General features: G+C 60.3%; 2 non-coding genes across 2 annotated transcripts; both read left to right on the top strand.

Annotated features, from left to right (window-relative positions):
- The first annotated feature begins 7434 nt into the window (after window positions 1–7434).
- On the top strand, window positions 7435–7553 carry LOC131869541 (5S ribosomal RNA). The gene has a single exon (XR_009367923.1). It is a non-coding gene; the product is annotated as a 5S ribosomal RNA (ribosomal RNA).
- Window positions 7554–15370: 7817 nt separating this feature from the next.
- On the top strand, window positions 15371–15489 carry LOC131869566 (5S ribosomal RNA). Its single transcript, XR_009367948.1, has one exon. It is a non-coding gene; the product is annotated as a 5S ribosomal RNA (ribosomal RNA).
- The last annotated feature ends 3309 nt before the right edge of the window (window positions 15490–18798 follow it).

Genomic DNA, 18798 nt, shown 5'->3' with positions numbered 1-18798 from the left:
CAATCGGGGTGCGAGGCGAGGGATGCGGCGAGAAGGACCCAACGGCTAGACGGAAGAGGCTTCAGGGCCGCCTCGGAATGGTCCAAGCATCGGACGCGCTTGGGGCGACTACCGTTGCCAACCCCTTATCCCGCGATGCGTCTGATACACAGATAGTTCCGAGGCGGCCGAGGAGCCTCACCGCATAGCAATCGGGTTGCGAGGCAGATTATTGGGAAGGGAACCCCCTGGGATGCGGCTCAAGCAGTGCCCAAAGGGACTGGAATGCGGAATCACATCGAGAGACCCAAATGCTATACGAGGGCTCAAATCGAATTATCGATTTGGCCACGACATGGACGCATCGGAACGACTACCTTTGCCGAACCACTCGCAATTGCATCCATACCGAAACCAATAGACATTTCCGTTAGAGCCCTCGCATAGCATTCGGGAATCTCGCATGCCCCTCTAAATCGACCAATGCTGGCGCTCAATGAAAATCCGAGCGCTACCACCGTTCGAGCGCCAGCATTGGTCGAGTTAGAGGGGCACGGGGGAGAATGCTCCAGTCAACACCTCCCCTATATAAGTTATTTGTCCGATTCTCGCACAACCGTAGTCTGCCTCGTCGAATCAAACAACGGTCCCAGATTCCGACTTCCGTTCCGTAGAGACCCAAAAGCTAGATGGAGGCTCGCAAGAAAGAGAGTCGGCGCATAGCAATCGGGTTTCTCGAACGTTTAGGGACCGAGCTCACTTGCGGATAGGGCAAAATCCGCCAAGCAACCCAAAAGCTAGACGGGGGCTCGAATCGAATCGCCTAGGCGGCCACAACAACGACGTGTTGGATCGACTACCAGTGCCAAACCATTCAGCAAGACTAGTCTGTGTCGAGGCCGGATAGAGATTCTCAGAGAGCGCCCGCATAGCATTTAGGAGACCTGCCGCGTCCCTCACACTCGACAAATGGTGGTGCACGTTTATAAATCCGAGCGATCCCAACCCTTTCAAGCACCAACATCGGTCGAGATAGAGGGGCACGGAGGGGGCTGCGTGAGACAACACAGTCCCCTATATAAGTTATTTGTCCGATTCTCACACATCCGAAGAATGGTCATCAAATCGGACAACAGCCCAAACTTCCGACTTCCGTCCCAGAAAGCCCAAGAGCTATCTAAAACGTTCATGGCCGGAACTCGATCGCGGCTATACCAGTCCGCCAAGCAACCCAAAAGCTAGACTGGAGCTCTAGTCGAATCACCTCTGTGGCCATTGCAAGGACGTGTTGGAGCGACTACCATTGCCGAACCATTCCGCAGGTCGAGTCCATACCAAGGCCGCATAGAGATTCACGATGAGCTCCTGCATAGCAATCAGGAGACTTGCCGTGTCCATCACAATCGATAAATCCTGGTGCAAGATTTTTGCATCCGAGCGCTCCAACCAGTCGAGCACCAGCATCAATCGACATAAACGGGCACGGGGGGAGGATGCTCGAGAACACTACCTCCCCTATATAAGTTATTTGTCCGATTCTCAAGCAGCCGAAGTCTGGTCATCGAATCGGGTCAAAGACCACAACTTCCGACTTTACCCACAATGCAAGTCATCGAATCGAACATCGGCCCCCGAGTCGGACTCCATGCGTATGTCAGGTCATCGGACCCAAATTCCGCCTTCCTGCGCATGGCGGGCCATCAATATCAACTCGGTCATCGGACCCAAACTCCGCCTTTTTGCGTATGGCACGCCTTCAAATCGGTCATCGGACCCAAATTCCGCCTTCCTGTGCATGGCGGGCCATCAACATCAACTCGGTCATCGGACCCAAATTCCGCCTTTCTGCGCATGGCACGCCATCAACTCGGTCATCGGACCCAAATTCCGCCTTCCTGCGCATGGCAGGTCATCGGACACAAATTCAGACCTCGCCAATATGCCTACGTATCGAATCGGTCATCGGACCCAACTTCCGACTTCATCCATACTGTAGGGTCTTTGAGGTTGGCGCGGTGCGCTCAACCCAGGGAGTCGACCCATCGAAGCATACACCTCCCCTATATAAGCTATTTGTCCGATTCCCACACCTGTGTAGTTTGCACCTCTGACCAGGACATCGACCCCAACTTCCGAACTCGACTGCAACGACGGCACCAGCGCCTTGGTGCGCACCTTGCGACGCACAGTCCCAACATTCGCCTTCCTGCACATGGCAGGTCATCGGACCCAAATTCCGACCTCGCGAGTATGCCTACATATCGAATCGGTCATCGGACCCAACTTCCGACTTCATCCATACCGTAGGGTCTTTGAGGTTGGCGCGGTGCGCTCAACCCGGGGAGTCGACCCAACGAAGCATACACCTCCCCTATATAAGCTATTTGTCCGATTCCCACACCTGTGTAGTTTGCACCTCCGATCAAGACATCGACCCCAACTTCCGAACTCGCCTCCAACGACCGAACCAGCGCCTTGGTGCGCACCTTGCAACGCACAGTGCCAACATTCGCCTTCCTGCACGTGGCAGGTCATCGGACCCAAATTCCGACCTCGCGAGTATGCCTACATATCGAATCGGTCATCGGACCCAACTTCCGACTTCATCCATACCGTAGGGTCTTTGAGGTTGGCGCGGTGCGCTCAACCCGGGGAGTCGACCCAACGAAGCATACACCTCCCCTATATAAGCTATTTGTCCGATTCCCACACCTGTGTAGCTTGCACCTCCGATCAGGACATCGACCCCAACTTCCGAACTCGACTAAAAAGACCGCACCAGCGCCTTGGTGTGCACCTTGCAACGCACAGTGTCAACATTCGCCTTCCTGCACATGGCAGGTCATCGGACCCAAATTCCGACCTCATGAGCATACCTACTAATCGAATCGGTCATCGGACCCAACTTCCGACTTCATCCATACCGTAGGGTCTTTGAGGTTGGCGCGGTGCGCTCAACCTGGGGAGTCGACCCATCGAAGCATACACCTCCCCTATATAAGCTATTTGTCCGATTCCGACACCTGTGTAGTTTGCACCTCCGCTCAGGACATCGACCCCAACTTCCGAACTCGCCTGCAACGACCGAACCAGCGCCTTGGTGCGCACCAAAAGTGCGCACTTTTGGAGGGCACTTTTCTGCGCTCCAAAGGTGCGCACTTTTGGAGGGCACTTTTTGGAGGGCACTTTTCTGCGCTCCAAAGGTGCGCACTTTTGGAGGGCACTTTTTGGAGGGCACTTTTCTGCGCTCCAAAGGTGCGCACTTTTGGAGGGCACTTTTTGGAGGGCACTTTTCTGCGCTCCAAAGGTGCGCACTTTTGGAGGGCACTTTTTGGAGGGCACTTTTCTGCGCTCCAAAGGTGCGCACTTTTGGAGGGCACTTTTTGGAGGGCACTTTTCTGCGCTCCAAAGGTGCGCACTTTTGGAGGGCACTTTTTGGAGGGCACTTTTCTGCGCTCCAAAGGTGCGCACTTTTGGAGGGCACTTTTTGGAGGGCACTTTTCTGCGCTCCAAAGGTGCGCACTTTTGGAGGGCACTTTTTGGAGGGCACTTTTCTGCGCTCCAAAGGTGCGCACTTTTGGAGGGCACTTTTTGGAGGGCACTTTTCTGCGCTCCAAAGGTGCGCACTTTTGGAGGGCACTTTTTGGAGGGCACTTTTCTGCGCTCCAAAGGTGCGCACTTTTGGAGGGCACTTTTGTGCACTCCAAAGGTGCGCACTTTTGGAGGGCACTTTTCCTGTGCTCCAAAGGTGCACACCTAGGTGAGCACCTTCGACCACACCTTGTAGCACACCAAACTCTGACTTTCGACTTCATCCGCAATGCAGGGTCTTTGAGGTTGGCGCAATGCGCACAACCAGGGGAGTCGACCCATCAAACCCAACACCTCCCCTATATAAGCTATTTGTCTGATTCTCATACATGCGTAGCCTGCAGGAGCAATTAGGACATCGACCCCAACTTTCGGCTTCTAAACGAAAACAAGGTCTTTGAGGTTGGTGTAATGCGAACAACTAGGGGAGTCAACCCATCAAACCCAACACCTCCCCTATATAAGCTATTTGTCTGATTCTCATACATGTGTAGTCTACAGGAGCAATTAGGACATCGACCCCAACTTTTGACTTCTTAACGAAAACAAGGTCTTTGAGGTTGACGTAATGCGCACAACCAGGGGAGTCGACCCATCAAACCCAACACCTCCCCTATATAAGCTATTTGTCCGATTCTCATACATGTGTAGCCTGCAGGAGCCATTAGGACATTGACCCCAACTTTTGACTTCTTAACGAAAACAAGGTCTTTGAGGTTGGCGTAATGCGCACAACCAAGGGAGTTGACCCATCAAACCCAACACCTCCCCTATATAAGCTATTTGTCTGATTCTCATACATGTGTAGCCTGCAACAACGATTAGGACATCCACCCCAACTTCTGAATTCGTCTGCGTTGACCGCACCAAAGGTGCACGCCTTGGTGCTCACCAAAATCCGACTTCCGACTTCTTCTGCTATGCGGGGTCTTTGAGGTTGGCGCAGTGCGCACAACCAGGGGAGTCAACCCACCGAATGCAACACCTCCCCTATATAAGCTATTTGTCTGATTCTCATACATGCGTAGACTGCAGCAATGATTAGGACATCCACCCCAACTTTTGACTTCTTAAACAAGACAGGGTCTTTGAAGTTGGTGCAGTGCACACAACCAGGGGAGTCGACCCATCAAACGCAACACCTCCCCTATATAAAGCTATTTGTCCGATTCTCATACGTGTAGTCTGCAGCAGCGATTAGGACATCGACCCCAACTTCCGAATTCGTTTGCATTGACCGCACCAAAGGTGCACGCCTTGGTGTGCACCCTGGAGTGCACTTTGGTGCTCACCTCGGTGCACACTTTGGTGTGCACCTCGGTGTGCACCAAAGGTGCGCACCTTGGAGCGCACCAAAGGTGTACACTTTGGAGCGCACCACATAGGGTCTTTGAGAGGTTGGCGCAGTGCGCACACCAAGGTGGGTGTTGAGGTGCGTGCCGAGGTGGGTGGGTGCTAGGGTGCGCTCCATGGTGGGTGCCAGGGTGGGTGCGTGCTAGGGTGGATTCCAAAGAGGGTCATAGGGTGGGTGCCAAGGTGGGTTGGTGATATAGTGGGTTCAAAGGTGGGTACTAGGGTGGGTTCCAAGGTGGGTCACAAGTTGGGTGCCAGGATGCGTGGGTGTTAGGTTGGGTGCCAAGGTGGGCTCCTGCGTGGGTGGGTGCTAGGGTGGGTTTCAAGGTGGACGCGAGGGCGGGTGCCAAGGTGGGTAACAAGTTGGGTGTTAGGATGGGTGAGTGCTAGAGTGGGTGCCAAGGTGGGTGGGTGCTAAGGTGGATGCCAAGGTGGTTCACAGGGTGGGTGGGTTCTAGGGTGAGTTCCAAGGTGGGTCACAGGTTCAGTGCTAGGGTGGGTGTCAAGGCGGGTGTCGAGGTGCCTGGGTGCTAGGGTGTGGATGCCAATGTGGGTCATAGGGTGGGTACTAGGGTGGGCTGCAATGTGGGTGCCAAGGTGGGTAACATGCTCGGTGGGTTCTAAATTGGGTGCCAGGGTGGGTGTGCACCCACCTTGCCCGAGGTGGGTGCCAAGGTGCCAGTGTGGGTGGGTGCTAAGGTGGATGCCAAGGTGGGTGAGAAGGTGGGTGATAGGTTGAGTGGTAGGATGGGTGGGTGCCAAGATGGGTCACAGGGTGGGTGCAAGGGTGGGTAGGTGCTAGGGTTGGTGTCAGGGTGGGTGGGTGCTAGGTTGGGTTCCAAGGTGGGTGCGAGGGTGAGTGTCAAGGTGGGTCACAGGTTAGGTGCTAGGATGGGTGAGTGCTAGGGTGCAAAGGTGCCAGGGTGGGTGCTAGGATGGGTCGATGCTAGGGTGAGTGGCAAGGTGGGTCCACAAGTGTCAAGGTGGGTGCCGAGGTGGGTGCCAAGTCGGCGACTGCTATGGTGGATGCCAAGGTGGGTCACGGGGTGGGTGCCAAGTTGCTAGGTTGGGTTCCAAGGTGGGTGCCAACGTGGGTGCTAGGGTGCGTGGGTTAAAGGGTGTGTCACAACGTGGGTGCCAGGATGGGTGCGCACCCACACTGGCCAAGACGGGTGCGGGTGCAAGGTTGGGTTCCAAGCCCGGTCACAGGCTGGGTGCTAGGATGGGTGGGTGCCAAGGTGGGCACCAGGGTGGGTGCACCCACCCTGGCCAAGGTGGGTCACGGGGTGGGTCCTAGGGTGGGTAACGGGGTGGGTACTAAGGTGCGTGCCAAGGTGGGTCATAGGGTGGGTGCCAAGGTGGGCACCAGGGTGGGTGTGCACCAACCCTAGCCAGGGTAGGTCACGGGGTGGTTGTCGGGGTGGGCGTCAAGGAGCCAAGGTGGGTGGCAAGTAGCCAAGTTGCGTGCCAAGGTGGGTGTCGGGGTGGGTGCCAAGGATCCAAGGTGGGTGCCAAGGAACCAAGGTGGGTGTCTGGGTGGGTGCCGAGGTGGGAGCCAGGGTGGGTCCCAAGGTGAGTGCAAAGGTGGGTGCCAGGGTCAAGGTGAGTGCCAATGTGGGTTCCAAGGTGCCAGGGTCAGGGTGAGTGCCAATGTGGGTTCAAAGGTGCTAAGTTGGGTGCGAGGTTGGGTGCGAGGGTGGGTGGGTGCCAAGGTGTGCTAGGTGGAAGCCCGGGTGGGTCGGCATCCCATGGGTGTCGAGTTGGGTGCCTGATGGGTGCTTCTTGTCAAGTTTTAGTCGTCGGGACTCATTTCGAGCCTTAGAGGTCGTTTCTTGTCCGGTTGCCCTGTCTTCGACCTGGGAACCCAATTTTGGTCCTCGGGTCCCATTTTTTTTTGTCTCGCATCCCACTTTTGGCCTGTGGCCTTTTCGGGGTCGATTCTCGTTTTGGGCATCAGAGCATGTTTCTTCTCCTAAAACCCAATATTTGTTTATTAAGTCTCGGAACACATTTTTGTTCTCGTGGACCCATCATGGGTCTTGGAACGCATTTGTGGTCCTTGGGTCCCATTTTGCATCCCGAAACTTGTGTTTTGGTGCTTGATCCCTATTTTGGGTGCCCACCTTGCACCAAGTGCGCACCCGGGGCAAACCGAGCGCCTTGGTGCACCGGGGCAAGATCGAGCGTGCACCCGAGGCGCCCCGAACATGCACCAAGGTGCACTCGGCCCACATGTGAGCGCAGGTCGTTGCGCCCGAGGTGGTGTGTGGGCACCGCGTTGCAGACGGGACACTGCACGCACACGACGCCCCCTCCAGGTGCACGCACGTAGGCCGGGCCGGGTGCACACCCGACGCCCTAGCAAGGTGCGCGCACCCGGGCAGGGCTCACACTTGGCGAACGGGGCGCACTTCGCGAGGGAGGGTGTGCACCTCGACGGGGGTGGGTGGCCGGGGTGGATTCGCACGTGGGTCGCGGTTTGCTAAGTACACACTGCGACAAGCTCATAACGGGTGCGATCATACCAGCATTAGTGCACCGGATCCCATCAGAACTCCGCAGTTAAGCGCGCTTGGGCCGGAGTAGTACTGGGATGGGTGACCTCCCGGGAAGTCCCGGTGTTGCACCCTTTTTTAGTTTTTCGCCGGGCGTCGCAATGCTATTTGAATAAACCTTTTGCCCGTTTGCGTTCTCGTCGGGGCCGGGCCGGGCCGGGGTGCGCTGCCCGCACTACCGCGCGCGCGGGGGCGACACCGAGCGCGCACCCGAGGCACCCCGAGCACACAGGCCACGGTGCAACCCGGGCGTTGTGCGCGCACCCCGGTGCGCCCGAGGTGCTGCGCGCGCACCCAGGTGAAATCGGTGTGCACCTCGGCCAGTGCGCGCTCGGTCGAGTCGCGCACGTTGGCCAAGGTGCACGGTGATGTTTCTTACTCTAAGGTTCCGCACCAGACGCCCGGGACAGGTGAGCGAAGCTGGGCGGGGCCGGGTGCGCGGCCGGGGCAGGTGCACGCAGCTGGAGAGAGCTTTGGAGCACACTTCGGAGCGCACCAATGATGCGCTCCATTCAAAAGTTTCCTGAAAAGGCAAAAAAAGTTGAGATTATAGAATTTCCCACTTGAGAGATTGTAAAAAAAAAAAATTTAAAATGAAGGAAACGCGGGTGCCAAGGTGTGCGCAGCCCAGCCAAGGTGTGCGCACCAAGGCGCCCACCCTGGCGAAGGTGCACGCAAGGTGCGCACCCGAGGCAAACCGGACAATTAACCCAACTTTCGACTTCGCGCGCACCTTGGAGCGCACTTCGGAGCGCTCCTTGGTGCGCACCAATCTTGGGCACCTCGGAGTGCACCATGGCGCCCACCAAGGTGCGCACCCGGGGCAAACCGAGCTCCGACTTCGTGCGCACCTTGGAGCGCACGAAAGGTGCGCACCATGGCGCCCACCAAGGTGCGCAGCCCAGCCAAGGCGTGCGCATCAAGGTGCGCACCCTGGCGAAGGTGCGCACCCGGGGCAAACCGAGCTCCGACTTCGTGCGCACCTTGGAGCGCACAAAAGGTGCGCAACCCAGCCAAGGTGTGCGCACCCCGGTCAAACCGAGCTCCGAATCGTGCGCACCAGAGGTGCACGCCATCGTGCGCACCTTGGAGCACACTTCGGAGCCCTCCTTGGTGCGCGCCGATGTTGCGCACCTCGGAGCGCACCCGGGGAAAACAATGCAATTAACCCGACTTTCGACTTCGTGGGCACCTCGGAGCGCTCTCGGGTTCGCACCTCGGAGCACACCGAGGTGCGCACCTTTGATGCGCTGCCTTCACCAATTTCCAGAAAAGGCAAGAAAACATTGAGAAGGTGTGCGCACCGAGGTGCCCACCCTGGCGAAGGTGCACGCGAGGTGCGCACCCGGGGCAAACCGGGCTCCGACTTCGTGCACGCCGCACCTTGGAGCACACTTCGGAGCGCTCCTTGGTGCGCACCAGGGCGCGCAACCCAGCCGAGGTGCCCACCCCGGCGAAGGTGCACGCGAGGTGCGCACCCGGGGCAAACCGGGCTCCGACTTCGTGCACGCCATGGTGCCCACCGCGGCGAAGGTGCACGCGAGGTGCGCACCCGGGGCAAACCGGGCTCCGACTTCGTGCACGCCGCACCTTGGAGCACACTTCGGAGCGCTCCTTGGTGCGCACCATGGTGCCCACCAGGGCGCGCAACCCCGCCGAAGGTGCACGCGAGGTGCGCACCCGGGGCAAACCGGGCTCCGACTTCGTGCACGCCGCACCTTGGAGCACACTTCGGAGCGCTCCTTGGTGCGCACCATGGTGCCCACCAGGGCGCGCAACCCCGCCGAAGGTGCACGCGAGGTGCGCACCCGGGGCAAACCGGGCTCCGACTTCGTGCACGCCATGGTGCGCACCGCGGCGAAGGTGCGCACCCGGGGCAAACCGGGCTCCGACTTCGTGCACGCCGCACCTTGGAGCACACTTCGGAGCGCTCCTTGGTGCGCACCAGGGCGCGCAACCCAGCCGAGGTGCCCACCCCGGCGAAGGTGCACGCGAGGTGCGTACCCGGGGCAAACCGGGCTCCGACTTCGTGCACGCCGCACCTTGGAGCACACTTCGGAGCGCTCCTTGGTGCGCACCATGGTGCCCACCAGGCCGCGCAACCCAGCCAAGGTGTGCGCACCAAGGTGCACGCGAGGTGCGCACCCGGGGCAAACCGGGGTCCGACTTCGTGCACGCCGCACCTTGGAGCACACATCGGGGCGCTCCCGGGTTCGCACCGGCGTTGCGCACCGTGGTGGGCACCTCGGAGCACACCAAGGTGGGCAGCGAGGTGCGCACCTTTGATGCGATGCCTTCACTAATTTCCATAAAAGGCAAAAAAAAAACGAGATTTTAAAATTTCCGTTTTGAAAGATAGTGAGAAAAAGGGAATGCTGGTGCCATCTTGAGCCCGCCCTGGTGCGCAGCCCAGCCAAGGTGTGCGCACCAAGGTGCCCACCCTGGCGAAGGTGCGCGCCCGGGCAATTAATCCAACTTCCAACTTCGCGCGCGCCAGGGTGGGAGCGCACCCAACAACCGGGCCTGGGAAGAGCCAATGCGAGAAACCCCACCAAACGCTCTGACAAAAAAAGAGGGGGCGCTCCAGTAACCCCGCTTCGGAGCGCACCCTGGGCAAACCCAGCCAAGGTGCCCACCCCGGCCAAGGTGCAGGCGAGGTGCGCACCCGGGGCAAACCGGGCTCCGACAACGTGCACGCCGCACCTTGGAGCACACTTCGTAGCGCTCCCGGGTGCGCACCTCAGAGCACACCAAGGTGGGCAGCGAGGTGCGCACCTTTGATGCGCTGCCTTCACTAATTTCCAGAAAAGGCAAAAAAAAAAGGAGATTTTAAAATTTCCGTTTTGAAAGATAGTGAAAAAAACGGAACGCGCGTGCCATCTTGAGCCCGCCCTGGTGCGCAGCCCAGGTAAGGTGCCCACCCTGGCAAAGGTGCGCACCCGGGCAATTAACCCTACTTCCGACTTCGTGCGCGCCAGGGTGGCAACCGGGCCTCGGAAGAGCCAATGCGAGAAACCCCACCAAACGCTCCGACAAAAAAAGAGGCGGCGCTCCAATAACCCCGCTTCGGAGCGCAGCCGGGGCAAACCCAGCCAAGGTGCCCACCCCGACGAAGGTGCACGCGAGGTGCGCACCCGGGGCAAACCGGGCTCCGACAACGTGCACGCAGCACCTTGGAGCACACTTCGAAGCACTCCCGGGTGCCCACCGGCGTTGCGCACCGTGGTGGGCAGCGAGGTGCGCACCTTTGATGCGCTGCCTTCACTAATTTCCAGAAAAAGGCAAAAAAAAATGAGATTTTAAAATTTCCGTTTTGAAAGATAGTGAAAAAAAAGGAACGCGGGTGCCATCTTGAGCCCGCCCTGGTGCGCAGCCCAGGCAAGGCATGCGCACCAAGGTGCCCACCCGAGGTGCACACCCGGGGCAAACCGGGCTCCGACTTCGTGCAGGCCGCACCTTGGAGCACACTTCGGAGCGCTCCTTGGTGCGCACCATGGTGCCCACCAGGGCGCGCAACCCAGCCAAGGTCTGCACACCAAGGTGCCCACCCCGGCGAAGGTGCACGCGAGGTGCGCACCCGGGGCAAACCGGGCTCCGACTTCGTGCACGCCATGGTGCCCACCGCGGCGAAGGTGCACGCGAGGTGCGCACCCGGGGCAAACCGGGCTCCGACTTCGTGCACGCCACACCTTGGAGCACACTTCGGAGCGCTCCTTGGTGCGCACCATGGTGCCCACCAGGGCGCGCAACCCAGCCAAGGTGTGCGCACCAAGGTGCACGCGAGGTGCGCACCCGGGGCAAACCGGGGTCCGACTTCGTGCACGCCGCACCTTGGAGCACACATCGGAGCGCTCCCAGGTTCGCACCAGCGTTGCGCACCTTTGATGCGCTGCCTTCACTAATTTCAAGAAAAGGCAAAAAAAAACGAGATTTTAAAATTTCCGTTCTGAAAGATAGTGAAAAAAACGGAACGCGGGTGCCATCTTGAGCCCTTCCTGGTGCGCAGCCCAGGCAAGTTGTGCGCACCAAGGTGCCCACCCTGGCGGAGGTGCGCGCCCGGGGCAATCCGGGCTCCGACTTCGTGCACTGCATGGTGCCCACCAAGGCGCGCAACCCAGCCAAGGTGCCCACCGCAGCGAAGGTGCACGCGAGGTGCGCACCCGAGGTGCACACCCGGGGCAAACCGGGCTCCGACTTCGTGCACGCCGCACCTTGGAGCACACTTCAGAGCGCTCCTTGGTGCGCACCAGGGCGCGCAACCCAGCCGAGGTGCCCACCCCGGCGAAGGTGCACGCGAGGTGCGCACCCGGGGCAAACCGGGCTCCGACTTCGTGCACGCCATGGTGCCCACCGCGGCGAAGGTGCGCACCCGGGGCAAACCGGGCTCCGACTTCGTGCACGCCGCACCTTGGAGCACACTTCGGAGCGCTCCTTGGTGCGCACCATGGTGCCCACCAGGCCGCGCAACCCAGCCAAGGTGTGCGCACCAAGGTGCACGCGAGGTGCGCACCCGGGGCAAACCGGGGTCCGACTTCGTGCACGCCGCACCTTGGAGCACACATCGGGGCGCTCCCGGGTTCGCACCGGCGTTGCGCACCGTGGTGGGCACCTCGGAGCACACCAAGGTGGGCAGCGAGGTGCGCACCTTTGATGCGATGCCTTCACTAATTTCCATAAAAGGCAAAAAAAAAACGAGATTTTAAAATTTCCGTTTTGAAAGATAGTGAGAAAAAGGGAATGCTGGTGCCATCTTGAGCCCGCCCTGGTGCGCAGCCCAGCCAAGGTTTGCGCACCAAGGTGCCCACCCTGGCGAAGGTGCGCGCCCGGGCAATTAACCCAACTTCCAACTTCGCGCGCGCCAGGGTGGTAGCGCACCCAACAACCGGGCCTGGGAAGAGCCAATGCGAGAAACCCCACCAAACTCTCTGACAAAAAAAGAGGGGGCGCTCCAGTAACCCCGCTTCGGAGCGCACCCTGGGCAAACCCAGCCAAGGTGCCCACCCCGGCCAAGGTGCAGGCGAGGTGCGCACCCGGGGCAAACCGGGCTCCGACAACGTGCACGCCGCACCTTGGAGCACACTTCGTAGCGCTCCCGGGTGCGCACCTCAGAGCACACCAAGGTGGGCAGCGAGGTGCGCACCTTTGATGCGCTGCCTTCACTAATTTCCAGAAAAGGCAAAAAAAAAAGGAGATTTTAAAATTTCCGTTTTGAAAGATAGTGAAAAAAACGGAACGCGCGTGCCATCTTGAGCCCGCCCTGGTGCGCAGCCCAGGTAAGGTGCCACCCTGGCAAAGGTGCGCACCCGGGCAATTAACCCTACTTCCGACTTCGTGCGCGCTAGGGTGGCAACCGGGCCTCGGAAGAGCCAATGCGAGAAACCCCACCAAACGCTCCGACAAAAAAAGAGGCGGCGCTCCAATAACCCCGCTTCGGAGCGCAGCCGGGGCAAACCAAGCCAAGGTGCCCACCCCGACGAAGGTGCACGCGAGGTGCGCACCCGGGGCAAACCGGGCTCCGACAACGTGCACGCAGCACCTTGGAGCACACTTCGAAGCACTCCCGGGTGCCCACCGGCGTTGCGCACCGTGGTGGGCAGCGAGGTGCGCACCTTTGATGCGCTGCCTTCACTAATTTCCAGAAAAAGGCAAAAAAAAATGAGATTTTAAAATTTCCGTTTTGAAAGATAGTGAAAAAAAAGGAACGCGGGTGCCATCTTGAGCCCGCCCTGGTGCGCAGCCCAGGCAAGGCATGCGCACCAAGGTGCCCACCCGAGGTGCACACCCGGGGCAAACCGGGCTCCGACTTCGTGCAGGCCGCACCTTGGAGCACACTTCGGAGCGCTCCTTGGTGCGCACCATGGTGCCCACCAGGGCGCACCCGAGGCAAACCGGGCTCCGACTTCGTGCACGCCGCACCTTGGAGCACACATCGGAGCGCTCCCAGGTTCGCACCAGCGTTGCGCACCTTTGATGCGCTGCCTTCACTAATTTCCAGAAAAGGCAAAAAAAAACGATATTTTAAAATTTCCGTTCTGAAAGATAGTGAAAAAAACGGAACGCGGGTGCCATCTTGAGCCCTTCCTGATGCGCAGCCCAGGCAAGTTGTGCGCACCAAGGTGCCCACCCTGGCGGAGGTGCGCGCCCGGGGCAAACCGGGCTCCGACTTCGTGCACTGCATGGTGCCCACCAAGGCGCGCAACCCAGCCAAGGTGCCCACCGCAGCGAAGGTGCACGCGAGGTGCGCACCCGAGGTGCACACCCGGGGCAAACCGGGCTCCGACTTCGTGCACGCCGCACCTTGGAGCACACTTCAGAGCGCTCCTTGGTACGCACCAGGGCGCGCAACCCAGCCAAGGTGCTCACCCCGGCGAAGGTGCACGCGAGGTGCGCACCCGGGGCAAACCGGGCTCGGACTTCGTGCACGCCGCACCTTGGAGCACACATCGGAGCGCTCCCGGGTTCGCACCAGCATTGCGCACCTTTGATGCGCTGCCTTCACTAATTTCCAGAAAAGGCAAAAAAAAGAAAAAAATGAGATTTTAAAATTTCCGTTTTGAAAGATAGTGAAAAAAACGGAACGCGGGTGCCATCTTGAGCCCGCCCTGGTGTGCAGCCCAGGCAAGTTGTGCGCACCAAGGCACCCACCCTGGCCAAGGTGGGTCACGGGGTGGGTCCTAGGGTGGGTAACGGGGTGGGTACTAAGGTGCGTGCCAAGGTGGGTCATAGGGTGGGTGCCAAGGTGGGCACCAGGGTGGGTGTGCACCAACCCTAGCCAGGGTAGGTCACGGGGTGGTTGTCGGGGTGGGCGTCAAGGAGCCAAGGTGGGTGGCAAGTAGCCAAGTTGCGTGCCAAGGTGGGTGTCGGGGTGGGTGCCAAGGATCCAAGGTGGGTGCCAAGGAACCAAGGTGGGTGTCTGGGTGGGTGCCGAGGTGGGAGCCAGGGTGGGTCCCAAGGTGAGTGCAAAGGTGGGTGCCAGGGTCAAGGTGAGTGCCAATGTGGGTTCCAAGGTGCCAGGGTCAGGGTGAGTGCCAATGTGGGTTCAAAGGTGCTAAGTTGGGTGCGAGGTTGGGTGCGAGGGTGGGTGGGTGCCAAGGTGTGCTAGGTGGAAGCCCGGGTGGGTCGGCATCCCATGGGTGTCGAGTTGGGTGCCTGATGGGTGCTTCTTGTCAAGTTTTAGTCGTCGGGACTCATTTCGAGCCTTAGAGGTCGTTTCTTGTCCGGTTGCCCTGTCTTCGACCTGGGAACCCAATTTTGGTCCTCGGGTCCCATTTTTTTTTGTCTCGCATCCCACTTTTGGCCTGTGGCCTTTTCGGGGTCGATTCTCGTTTTGGGCATCAGAGCATGTTTCTTCTCCTAAAACCCAATATTTGTTTATTAAGTCTCGGAACACATTTTTGTTCTCGTGGACCCATCATGGGTCTTGGAACGCATTTGTGGTCCTTGGGTCCCATTTTGCATCCCGAAACTTGTGTTTTGGTGCTTGATCCCTATTTTGGGTGCCCACCTTGCACCAAGTGCGCACCCGGGGCAAACCGAGCGCCTTGGTGCACCGGGGCAAGATCGAGCGTGCACCCGAGGCGCCCCGAACATGCACCAAGGTGCACTCGGCCCACATGTGAGCGCAGGTCGTTGCGCCCGAGGTGGTGTGTGGGCACCGCGTTGCAGACGGGACACTGCACGCACACGACGCCCCCTACAGGTGCACGCACGTAGGCCGGGCCGGGTGCACACCCGACGCCCTAGCAAGGTGCGCGCACCCGGGCAGGGCTCACACTTGGCGAACGGGGCGCACTTCGCGAGGGAGGGTGTGCACCTCGACGGGGGTGGGTGGCCGGGGTGGATTCGCACGTGGGTCGCGGTTTGCTAAGTACACACTGCGACAAGCTCATAACGGGTGCGATCATACCAGCGTTAGTGCACCGGATCCCATCAGAACTCCGCAGTTAAGCGCGCTTGGGCCGGAGTAGTACTGGGATGGGTGACCTCCCGGGAAGTCCCGGTGTTGCACCCTTTTTTAGTTTTTCGCCGGGCATCGCAATGCTATTTGAATAAACCTTTTGCCCGTTTGCGTTCTCGTCGGGGCCGGGCCGGGCCGGGGTGCGCTGCCCGCACTACCGCGCGCGCGGGGGCGACACCGAGCGCGCACCCGAGGCGCCCCGAGCACACAGGCCACGGTGCAACCCGGGCGTTGTGCGCGCACCCCGGTGCGCCCGAGGTGCTGCGCGCGCACCCAGGTGAAATCGGTGTGCACCTCGGCCAGTGCGCGCTCGGTCGAGTCGCGCACGTTGGCCAAGGTGCACGGTGATGTTTCTTACTCTAAGGTTCCGCACCAGACGCCCGGGACAGGTGAGCGAAGCTGGGCGGGGCCGGGTGCGCGGCCGGGGCAGGTGCACGCAGCTGGAGAGAGCTTTGGAGCACACTTCGGAGCGCACCAATGATGCGCTCCATTCAAAAGTTTCCTGAAAAGGCAAAAAAAGTTGAGATTATAGAATTTCCCACTTGAGAGATTGTAAAAAAAAAAAATTTAAAATGAAGGAAACGCGGGTGCCAAGGTGTGCGCAGCCCAGCCAAGGTGTGCGCACCAAGGCGCCCACCCTGGCGAAGGTGCACGCAAGGTGCGCACCCGAGGCAAACCGGACAATTAACCCAACTTTCGACTTCGCGCGCACCTTGGAGCGCACTTCGGAGCGCTCCTTGGTGCGCACCAATCTTGGGCACCTCGGAGTGCACCATGGCGCCCACCAAGGTGCGCACCCGGGGCAAACCGAGCTCCGACTTCGTGCGCACCTTGGAGCGCACGAAAGGTGCGCACCATGGCGCCCACCAAGGTGCGCAGCCCAGCCAAGGCGTGCGCATCAAGGTGCGCACCCTGGCGAAGGTGCGCACCCGGGGCAAACCGAGCTCCGACTTCGTGCGCACCTTGGAGCGCACAAAAGGTGCGCAACCCAGCCAAGGTGTGCGCACCCCGGTCAAACCGAGCTCCGAATCGTGCGCACCAGAGGTGCACGCCATCGTGCGCACCTTGGAGCACACTTCGGAGCCCTCCTTGGTGCGCGCCGATGTTGCGCACCTCGGAGCGCACCCGGGGAAAACAATGCAATTAACCCGACTTTCGACTTCGTGGGCACCTCGGAGCGCTCTCGGGTTCGCACCTCGGAGCACACCGAGGTGCGCACCTTTGATGCGCTGCCTTCACCAATTTCCAGAAAAGGCAAGAAAACATTGAGAAGGTGTGCGCACCGAGGTGCCCACCCTGGCGAAGGTGCACGCGAGGTGCGCACCCGGGGCAAACCGGGCTCCGACTTCGTGCACGCCGCACCTTGGAGCACACTTCGGAGCGCTCCTTGGTGCGCACCAGGGCGCGCAACCCAGCCGAGGTGCCCACCCCGGCGAAGGTGCACGCGAGGTGCGCACCCGGGGCAAACCGGGCTCCGACTTCGTGCACGCCATGGTGCCCACCGCGGCGAAGGTGCACGCGAGGTGCGCACCCGGGGCAAACCGGGCTCCGACTTCGTGCACGCCGCACCTTGGAGCACACTTCGGAGCGCTCCTTGGTGCGCACCATGGTGCCCACCAGGGCGCGCAACCCCGCCGAAGGTGCACGCGAGGTGCGCACCCGGGGCAAACCGGGCTCCGACTTCGTGCACGCCGCACCTTGGAGCACACTTCGGAGCGCTCCTTGGTGCGCACCATGGTGCCCACCAGGGCGCGCAACCCCGCCGAAGGTGCACGCGAGGTGCGCACCCGGGGCAAACCGGGCTCCGACTTCGTGCACGCCGCACCTTGGAGCACACTTCGGAGCGCTCCTTGGTGCGCACCAGGGCGCGCAACCCAGCCGAGGTGCCCACCCCGGCGAAGGTGCGTACCCGGGGCAAACCGGGCTCCGACTTCGTGCACGCCGCACCTTGGAGCACACTTCGGAGCGCTCCTTGGTGCGCACCATGGTGCCCACCAGGCCGCGCAACCCAGCCAAGGTGTGCGCACCAAGGTGCACGCGAGGTGCGCACCCGGGGCAAACCGGGGTCCGACTTCGTGCACGCCGCACCTTGGAGCACACATCGGGGCGCTCCCGGGTTCGCACCGGCGTTGCGCACCGTGGTGGGCACCTCGGAGCACACCAAGGTGGGCAGCGAGGTGCGCACCTTTGATGCGATGCCTTCACTAATTTCCATAAAAGGCAAAAAAAAAACGAGATTTTAAAATTTCCGTTTTGAAAGATAGTGAGAAAAAGGGAATGCTGGTGCCATCTTGAGCCCGCCCTGGTGCGCAGCCCAGCCAAGGTGTGCGCACCAAGGTGCCCACCCTGGCGAAGGTGCGCGCCCGGGCAATTAACCCAACTTCCAACTTCGCGCGCGCCAGGGTGGGAGCGCACCCAACAACCGGGCCTGGGAAGAGCCAATGCGAGAAACCCCACCAAACGCTCTGACAAAAAAAGAGGGGGCGCTCCAGTAACCCCGCTTCGGAGCGCACCCTGGGCAAACCCAGCCAAGGTGCCCACCCCGGCCAAGGTGCAGGCGAGGTGCGCACCCGGGGCAAACCGGGCTCCGACAACGTGCACGCCGCACCTTGGAGCACACTTCGTAGCGCTCCCGGGTGCGCACCTCAGAGCACACCAAGGTGGGCAGCGAGGTGCGCACCTTTGATGCGCTGCCTTCACTAATTTCCAGAAAAGGCAAAAAAAAAAGGAGATTTTAAAATTTCCGTTTTGAAAGATAGTGAAAAAAACGGAACGCGCGTGCCATCTTGAGCCCGCCCTGGTGCGCAGCCCAGGTAAGGTGCCCACCCTGGCAAAGGTGCGCACCCGGGCAATTAACCCTACTTCCGACTTCGTGCGCGCCAGGGTGGCAACCGGGCCTCGGAAGAGCCAATGCGAGAAACCCCACCAAACGCTCCGACAAAAAAAGAGGCGGCGCTCCAATAACCCCGCTTCGGAGCGCAGCCGGGGCAAACCCAGCCAAGGTGCCCACCCCGACGAAGGTGCACGCGAGGTGCGCACCCGGGGCAAACCGGGCTCCGACAACGTGCACGCAGCACCTTGGAGCACACTTCGAAGCACTCCCGGGTGCCCACCGGCGTTGCGCACCGTGGTGGGCAGCGAGGTGCGCACCTTTGATGCGCTGCCTTCACTAATTTCCAGAAAAAGGCAAAAAAAAATGAGATTTTAAAATTTCCGTTTTGAAAGATAGTGAAAAAAAAGGAACGCGGGTGCCATCTTGAGCCCGCCCTGGTGCGCAGCCCAGGCAAGGCATGCGCACCAAGGTGCCCACCCGAGGTGCACACCCGGGGCAAACCGGGCTCCGACTTCGTGCAGGCCGCACCT

This window comes from Cryptomeria japonica, unplaced genomic scaffold, assembly GCF_030272615.1.
Source record: "Cryptomeria japonica unplaced genomic scaffold, Sugi_1.0 HiC_scaffold_251, whole genome shotgun sequence".
In the NCBI taxonomy this organism is placed as follows: Eukaryota; Viridiplantae; Streptophyta; class Pinopsida; order Cupressales; family Cupressaceae; genus Cryptomeria; species Cryptomeria japonica.
This window is presented reverse-complemented; position numbering and strand designations above follow the sequence as displayed.